At 45.8% G+C, this 7,818-nt stretch overlaps 1 non-coding gene across 1 annotated transcript; it reads left to right on the top strand.

The window, feature by feature from the left end:
- The first annotated feature begins 210 nt into the window (after positions 1-210).
- Positions 211-283, top strand: TRNAM-CAU (transfer RNA methionine (anticodon CAU)). The gene has a single exon. It is a non-coding gene; the product is annotated as a tRNA-Met (tRNA).
- Positions 284-7,818: the final 7,535 nt, after the last annotated feature.

Below are 7,818 nucleotides of genomic sequence, written 5' to 3'. Positions count from 1 at the left end.
CCAAAGTACACGTATCATGTGCTGAGTTATCTTCCAGATTACTTAGGAATCTACTGCTGCGGGAGGAGACGTGGGAAAAGAACATTTTTGATGCTATTCCAAGTCCACTCAATCATTGTATTCAACTACAAAGACGAGTTGATACCTTTCTCTTTAAGGAGTCTGCCATGAAAGGAGGCATTATTACTCATGTTGAAGGCTAGTACCACAGCCCTTTTAGCACAGAGGGCAGTGCATCAGTCTCATAATCTGAAGGTCCTGAGTTCGAGCCTCAGAGAGGGCACAGCTATTTTGCTGTGCTATAAAAGGATGTTTGAAGAAAATAATAAAAACTTTCAGCAAAGGTGCTTAGAGGCTCCCCGTGGCCAGGCAGATACAGGGATGCCCCCCACAAAGGCATCGGTGGGTAAATGCCCAAGTCCGCATGCAGATCATTCAACCTCATTCACAAGAGAAGGGATGCAAGCCACAGCCAAAAGGAAGTTGTCTGCTTTCCCAAGAATTTAAAAAAAAGAAAAAAGTGGGAGTTTTGAACTTAAAAAAACAGCTCCAAATCTCAGGTCTGCCACTTCTTACCAGTGACCTGGAACAAAGCTTTTGTTCTGTTTTGTTTAACTTTTAGAGGCTCATTCCTTATTTGTAAAATGGGAATAATAACACCTAACTGGCAAGGTGGGTTGAACACATGAAATGATACTGATATATTACAGTCAATGTAAGATACTTATCCCAGATTTTGGCAGGTAGTGAGTGGTCTTGTAACTGATGTTCTCAGTGTAAGGAAAGGGATGCCGAGAAGGGCACTGGGGTATTTTTCCTTTAGAAAAGGGTTACCTGCATTGCCTGGAGATGACAGGGAGTGGTATTGTTGTCCAGGAGCTGCACGTCTCTTCAAAGAGAATGAGGACACAGACACTGCAGGATCCCAGCAAAGCACCTGATTGCTGACACAGACACGCCGGGATCAGAAAGTGTCACTGAACACAAGCGCACAAACACAAATGCTCACCTTGCCGGGCGGTGAGTGCAGAGTCCCTCCGCCGTACGGTGTTTTCAACACCAGAACCAAGAAGGCAATGTCAAGATGAAATAAATGAAACGTTAAGGATTCTGAGTGGGGTAATTCTCTAAGCAGGGCCCAAACCTCCCACTTCACTTTTCTCCTCAGGGCGTCTTAGGGTGCAATTTCTGGCAATGTCCCTGTGCTCACCTCAACCCTCTTCCTGCTTTGTCCTACCTTCCATATTTAACAAGAATGGTCACTTGGGTCTGACAGTGGAAAAAAGCATGTGAGGGACAATCTTGATATATACCTTTTAAGGAGATAAAAATAGTGAGATAATGGATGTGCTATTCTCATTTTTTTAAATAAAAAAGTTTTTACATCAAAAACTAATTATGTACTATATGCTGGCTAATTGAACAGAATAATAAAAAAAATAAAAAATAAAATAAAAACAAAATCTACCCCCCCCCAAAAAAGAAGTTGTGCCGTCATGGTGATGTGTATTCTCTCTCCCCCTCTTTTTATTTTCTTTTGTGGCCGTGTCATCATTAATTTCTGTCTGCAGAGTTCACCCAAGTTCAAATTTGACCACTTTCCCCTGACGTCACCATACATTTTCTTAGTTGTTGCTATAATTTCATTAGCTCTTCTAGAGTTTGGAAGGAAATGGTGCTCCAAGAATGACTTCGCATGATAGAACTTGCAAGGTACAATTACCCTTAACTTTGAGATTGGGATGGTGTATATTCCATTGGAAGACACACAACGGAATATTATTCAGTTGTGACAAAGAAGGAAGTGTTGCCATTTGCCACAACATGGATGGACCTTGAGGGCATAATGCTAAGTAAGATATGTCAGATAGGGAAAGACAAATACTGTATGATATCACTTGTATGTGGAATTTTAAAAAGGTGAACTTGGTAAAAACAAAGAACAAAATGGTGGTTAGCAGGGGATGGGGCTGGGGGATCCGGGGGATGTCATTTAAGTGTACAAACTTTCAACTAATAGATAAATAATTACTGGAGATCTAACACGTGGCATGGAGAATACAGTCGTCAATTACTGTATTATAAATTTCAAAGTTGCTAAGACTCTATATCTTAATTGTTCTCACCACAAAAAAGAATAATTATGTGATGTATAGAGGTGTAGTTAATGCTACGGTGGTAATCACATTGTATAAAGTCAACACTTTGTACACCTTAAATTTATACAATGTTATATGTCGTTTATGTCCCAATAATAATAATAAGATTAGGACGCAAAGAAGAGAGCCTGGGCACGCGGGTGTTAGCTCCAGTCCTCTGACATCAGGCATGGTCAGTGATCTCATTGACCTGATTGAGCTGATTTTCTTTCCAACACAGGTGGCCAAAACTGAATACCACTGAAGAACTGCTCCAGCTGGGGGCATTAAAGCAACCCATAATCAGAGATGTTCCATGAGAATGTCATAAGGAAGTGGCAGGGTGAGCTGCGTCTGAATTCCCACAGTCACATTAACGCTTGCAGCAAGTCAGGGTTCGCATTTCCAAGGTCTGGGCCATTTTTGCCTGGAATGTTGTCCTTTTAGATGTGGAATGCTGTGTACTATTTGCAGATATTTAGAATTTGAAAGCTTTTGACACCTTTTAGGGTCAAGCAGACACTCCTGGCTGATGCACATACCAGAAGACTGAAGTAAAGTTGTCCTTTTGCCTGAGCACACAACCCAGAGACAATTCCTGGCAACCAAAGGCATAATGAATGGGACCCAGCTCTCCTCGTGTTGGTGAAAAAAAAAAAGAGAGAGAGAGAGAAAAGAAAAAGACAAAGAATTGAATCTGGGCCAGTTAATAATGCAGTCCACTGGTTTGTGCCCAAGACCTTGAATCTGAGAGGAGTGGCCTTTTCCAAAAGGTATTCTGTGCTTGATGGACATGCTTAACCTATCCCCCATTTGTGTTTTAAGGCTCTGTTACCTTGGAGCCACCTCTTTATACCAGCAGCAACACCCCAAATTAGTCTTCATTCACAAATTACCTCTGAGGCAGCCTCCCTGGGAAAACTTAAAAGCCTATTTAACTGAAGGAATGTCTGCTGCCAAGAAGTTGGCTTGGGAGAATGGCAGTAATTAAATGATGATAATATTTAGGATCTTGCAGGTATAACAAAGGCTCCTTTCTTTGTCTCAGGTGGGGACACGTTAACACATTGCCTCTGTCTGGCCAGGGAGGCAGGCAAGGGAGGAATGCAGCCATCGTGGGGGTGTGAGAACGGGGAATTGGAGCACCGAGTGCCTGGGGATGGGGGCTGCTTCCTGAGGTCTGGAGGAAAGCTTGGTGCTAGGAAGGAGAGGGGTTTAATATTAATATTCATCAGAGATGGGCCCTGCGGCATTTCAGCCTAAGATGTCTTAGAACAGGTGAGGGAGGAAACAAGGCCAAGCTCTTTGTTAAATGGTTTCTTGTCTGTGGGAGAAGGGCGGGGGGTGGGGGGTGAGGCTCTGTGTGGAGCCTCCAGCCCAGGTCTCACAGCGGCGGCAGGATGGAAAGTGGAGTCCCAGTGACCAGTCTTTCTTTTCGCCAGTTGTGGGATCTCGCGAGCATTGCTAAATCCACCCTACATGTAGAAAGGGGAGCAGCCCAGCCCGCCAGCCCCCGACCCACGTGCACGGATGGGGGCCACACCGCCCACCCTGTCGGCCCTGAGGCATGAGCGCCTGGCCCTCATCTGTCTGCTCAAGTGTGTACTTATCTCATGATTTGAGTTGATCCAAAGGTCGGTATGATGGATGCATCCTGTGAATCTAATACATAAGTAAATTCATGCCACTTTCTTCAGCTAAAGCAATTTCATCTGTTCAGTCCACAAAGAGGATAAATGGAACGCTGGGCTCAGGGCTTGGGGCCAGGGTTCCAAACATGTGGGAAGGAATGGGCCTGTGTTCCTCATTCATCCTGTCCGAACTGGACAAATTCCATCCAAGATGGCCAAATGCCAGATCAGTCAACTTCTGTCCCCCACCCCCTTTCTCTCTGTCTCTGTCTCTCCCTCCCTCCTTTGCTTGCTCTCTCTGGGGATTTCACTCTGGCTAGGACAAACGGAAACTTGCAGGGCCATGGTGCGAAGACCAGGTTGCTGTTTGCAGAGTTTGGGAGGATTCTCTGTGTTGGAGTTGGGAGTGTCAAGGGCCTTGGGAGGAGAAATGAGGAGAGGAATTTAGGAGAGTGACTTGTCTTAGTGAAGAAAAGCAAGGTTGACCTGGCCTAGGTATCAGATCCAGATCCAGCACTGTTCACTTTTTAGGGGGCCACAGGAAGAAGTGGGGAAATTCCCCCACAGAAGGCCCAGGGTCCAGGTGGGAAGGTATCAGGGAAAGAACAAGACATGGGTTCTTTCTTATGCGTCCACTATTGTTGTTGTTTTTTTTCCTGTTTATAAATATAACACATATTCATTATAGAAAACTTAGAAAATACAGAAGAGCCTAAAGGAAAAAAAAAAGACTAAAGAAGAAAACTAAAACACTCATATACTAAAACTTAAGGATAAATACCACTAGCCTTTTAGAGAATGTTATTTTAATACAGTCTCATAGCCTCCTTTTTTCTTTTAATAATTATTTTGTGGGCATCTTCCAAAGACGTTGCAAAATCTGCAAGAATTTGTTTTTAAATCAGCTGATTCATATTTCATTGTATGGATAAAATATACATTTTAAAATCATTTCCCAATGCTAGCACTTAGCATTGTCTATTATATTTTAATTTTTCCTGTTATATAAGAAAAGCTCCAGTGAACACCTTTGTGTGTGTGTGTGTGTGTGTGTGTGTGTGTGTGTGTGTGTGTGTGTGTGTGTGTTAGGAAGGGAGAAGAGGGTGCAGCTGAACTGCTGTATCCTTGTTCTGGGTGGTCCCTAGAGTGTCTCTGACCTCTGACCTGCCTGGACGCTGGAGCAGACCCCCCCAGCAGTTGTGCTCATCCTCAGGTACATGACTCACTGAGGTAGATTTGCTGAAAAGAACTTCGGATTACTGGGGGCTGGTGAAGGTGGGGAGAGAGGAAGCTTTCTTCATTTTCTCAGACACATAGAAAGAGGATCTCATTAGTCCCATGGAGACTACAAAGGGCCCCCGTTCCCCCTTCCCTCCCTGGGCTCCTTTGGGGACATTTGCATGAACCCTCACAAGACTTTAGTGCAGGCGCAGTGGAGAAAGACCATGAGAGCATCAGGGAGTGGCCAGCCTGGGGTGCAGAGAAAGGACAGCAGGGGCAGGGCTTGGCAGTATTCACCCAGAACGTCTAGGGGAGACAGGCACCTTCCCCTGGGTTCCCCACTGGAAAGGCCATGACCGTGGTGGGTCAGGGGAGGAAAATGCAACAGGCTTCACCAGGCTTCACTCCCAGCTCATTCAGCATCCTTCTAATTCATGTTAGGATGTTAAGCTTCTGGGCTCCTGATAGAAATGGGAGCATTTTTGTTACTGGAAAGAAATAACCTTCAGCAGAAATAAAAAGCTGGTATCTCAGTGTGCGGGCTTGAGTGTGAGGTGAGTCAGCCTCCGGGAATCTGTTCAAAGGGCACTGGTGGGGTGAGGGGTAGCCCCTGCACACGGCAAAGGCAGTGAGCTAGGGCTGTGTGCCTGAAGCCTCAGAAGCCTTGTGTCACATTCTCACTGGGACCCTGCATGCCTCTTGCCCCACCTTTGTTGTGGCCATTAGCCAACGAAGCCAGCTGTCTTGTAAGGCACCACACCGGAACTTGATCACCTCCCCTTGGCTACTTGGAATTGTCATGGCAGTTCCCAGAGTCCTACTTCAACAGTGGTAGGCCCACAGACATATAGTCTACGAGCAGGCGCAAGTTGTTTGTTTTTTCCTTCCCCTAATATAGCCCTTGAATGACTGAGACCTATTACTGATAACAGACATGGGCATGTCAACACAGGACTGTCCTCCCTGGGCAACTGTATTATCGCTTGCTGTCACAGGTTTCATTGTCCACCCCCCAAATTCATATGTTGAAGTCCTAATCCCCAGCACCTTATTTAGTGACCTTATTTGGAAATAAGGTCATTGCAGATGTAATCAGTTAAGATGAGGTCACAGTGGAGTAGGGTGGGCTTCTAATCCAGTATGACAAGTGTCCTTATAAAAAGGGCGCCATTGGGCGCCTGGGTGCCTCAGTTGGTTAAGCGTCTACCTTTGGCTCGGGTCATGATCTCAGGGTCCTGGGATCAAGTCCCGCATCGGGCTCCCTGCTCAGCGGGGAGTCTGCTTCTCCCTCTGACCCTCCCCCCACCATGCACTCTCTCTCTCTCAAATAAATAAGTAAAATCTTTAAAAAATAAATAAATAAAAAGGGTGCCAGGTGACACACACACACAGAACACCATGTAAAGACTGGAGTTATGTTGCCTCAAGCCAAGAAGCTACTAGAAGCCAGAAGAAAACCTGGGAATGGATCCTTCCCTAGAGTCTTCAGAGGGAGCATGGTCTTGCTGATAACCTTGACCTCTAATTCTAGCCTCCAGAACTGTGAAACAATACATTTTGGTCATTTAAGGCACTCAATGCGTGGTCTTTGATTAAGGCAACCCTACCACACTAATGCACTTGCCATCACCAAGGAGCTCAGAAGCCTTCTGACCTCGGAAGAGCTCCTTGTCCTCCTTACGCCTCTGCTTCATACAGAAAGGTCAAGCAGGTCATGTCTATTTTATAGATGGAGAGACTCTATCCCAGAGAGATGAAACGATTTATTTGAAATTGCTTTCTTGTGAAACCCTTTTTAAAAGAACAAAGCTGGGAAAAGTTAGCTCTGGCAACATGCTAATTGTCTGCCAACTGCTAACCTCACATCCCATGCTCCTAACCACCTTGAGGTTTTGGCCTTTCAGATGCCCTGTTCTTGGAGATGGAGAACAAATGAGGAGCAAATCAAGGAGTGCTGAAGAGGAATGCTGAGCCTGGTCTCACAAGAATGTTAAAGGACCCCTTTGTGGAAAATCCGCCAATAGACAAGGGTGTGTACACTAAAGTATTTATTTTCATGCTATGCAATGCCAAAGAATGTTTTAAATTAAAAAAAAAAAGGATTTTCACTCTGATTGTGGAACTCCCTGGGTTCCCAAATTCTTGGGCAAATATCTGGATCAGAATCTCATTTTAAGTGCCCAGTCATGACGGGTTAAACATAGGAGATGCTAACAACAAGCTGTGAGGTGTGGGGGGCCCTGTAGTCAAGAGATGTGGTTGGAGTTCCAGCTCCTTCTCGCTGGAGGTACAACCTCAGGCAAGATGCATTCACGCCCTTGTGTCTCATCCCTAAATGGGATGACAAACCACACCAAGTTCCAGAGGGTTCCAACGGAATCAGGTATATGGCAGTGCTTTATAAAGGGCAAAGTCACACCGCAGCACAAGCGGTTGGATCTGAGGCATGGAGAGAGGGCAGTTCAGATTTTGGAGGCGGCTCTGCCCCAGGCAACATCCTGGTGTTGCCTGCCGGCGTCACACAAAGAAGGGGCTGGATGGGGGCTCCTCTGGGGAGCTCTGAGGTGGGTTTCTGACTTGCAGAAGCAGACCATGGGAAGCACTGGGGGAGAACCAGAGCTGAAGTTTTTTTGCAAACATGTGTGTGTATGTTCAATTTCTGGGGAGAGAACCCCTGGCTATAAGGGTAGGTGACCACTGATCCTTCCTCCCAAAGGCTTCCTCCTTTCTTTAGGAAGGGTGCATGGGGCGCCTGGGTGGCTCAGTTGGTTAAACGCCTGCCTGGGTGGCTCAGTTGGTTAAACGTCTGCCTCCGGCTTAGGTCATGA

The sequence above is a fragment of the Eumetopias jubatus genome, unplaced genomic scaffold (assembly GCF_037043125.1).
Source record: "Eumetopias jubatus isolate StellerSeaLion01/CBP00866 unplaced genomic scaffold, mEumJub1_p1.0 scaffold_2, whole genome shotgun sequence".
Taxonomy (NCBI): Eukaryota; Metazoa; Chordata; class Mammalia; order Carnivora; family Otariidae; genus Eumetopias; species Eumetopias jubatus.
Note: the sequence above shows the minus strand (reverse complement) of the source record. Positions and strands in the feature narration are given on the sequence as shown.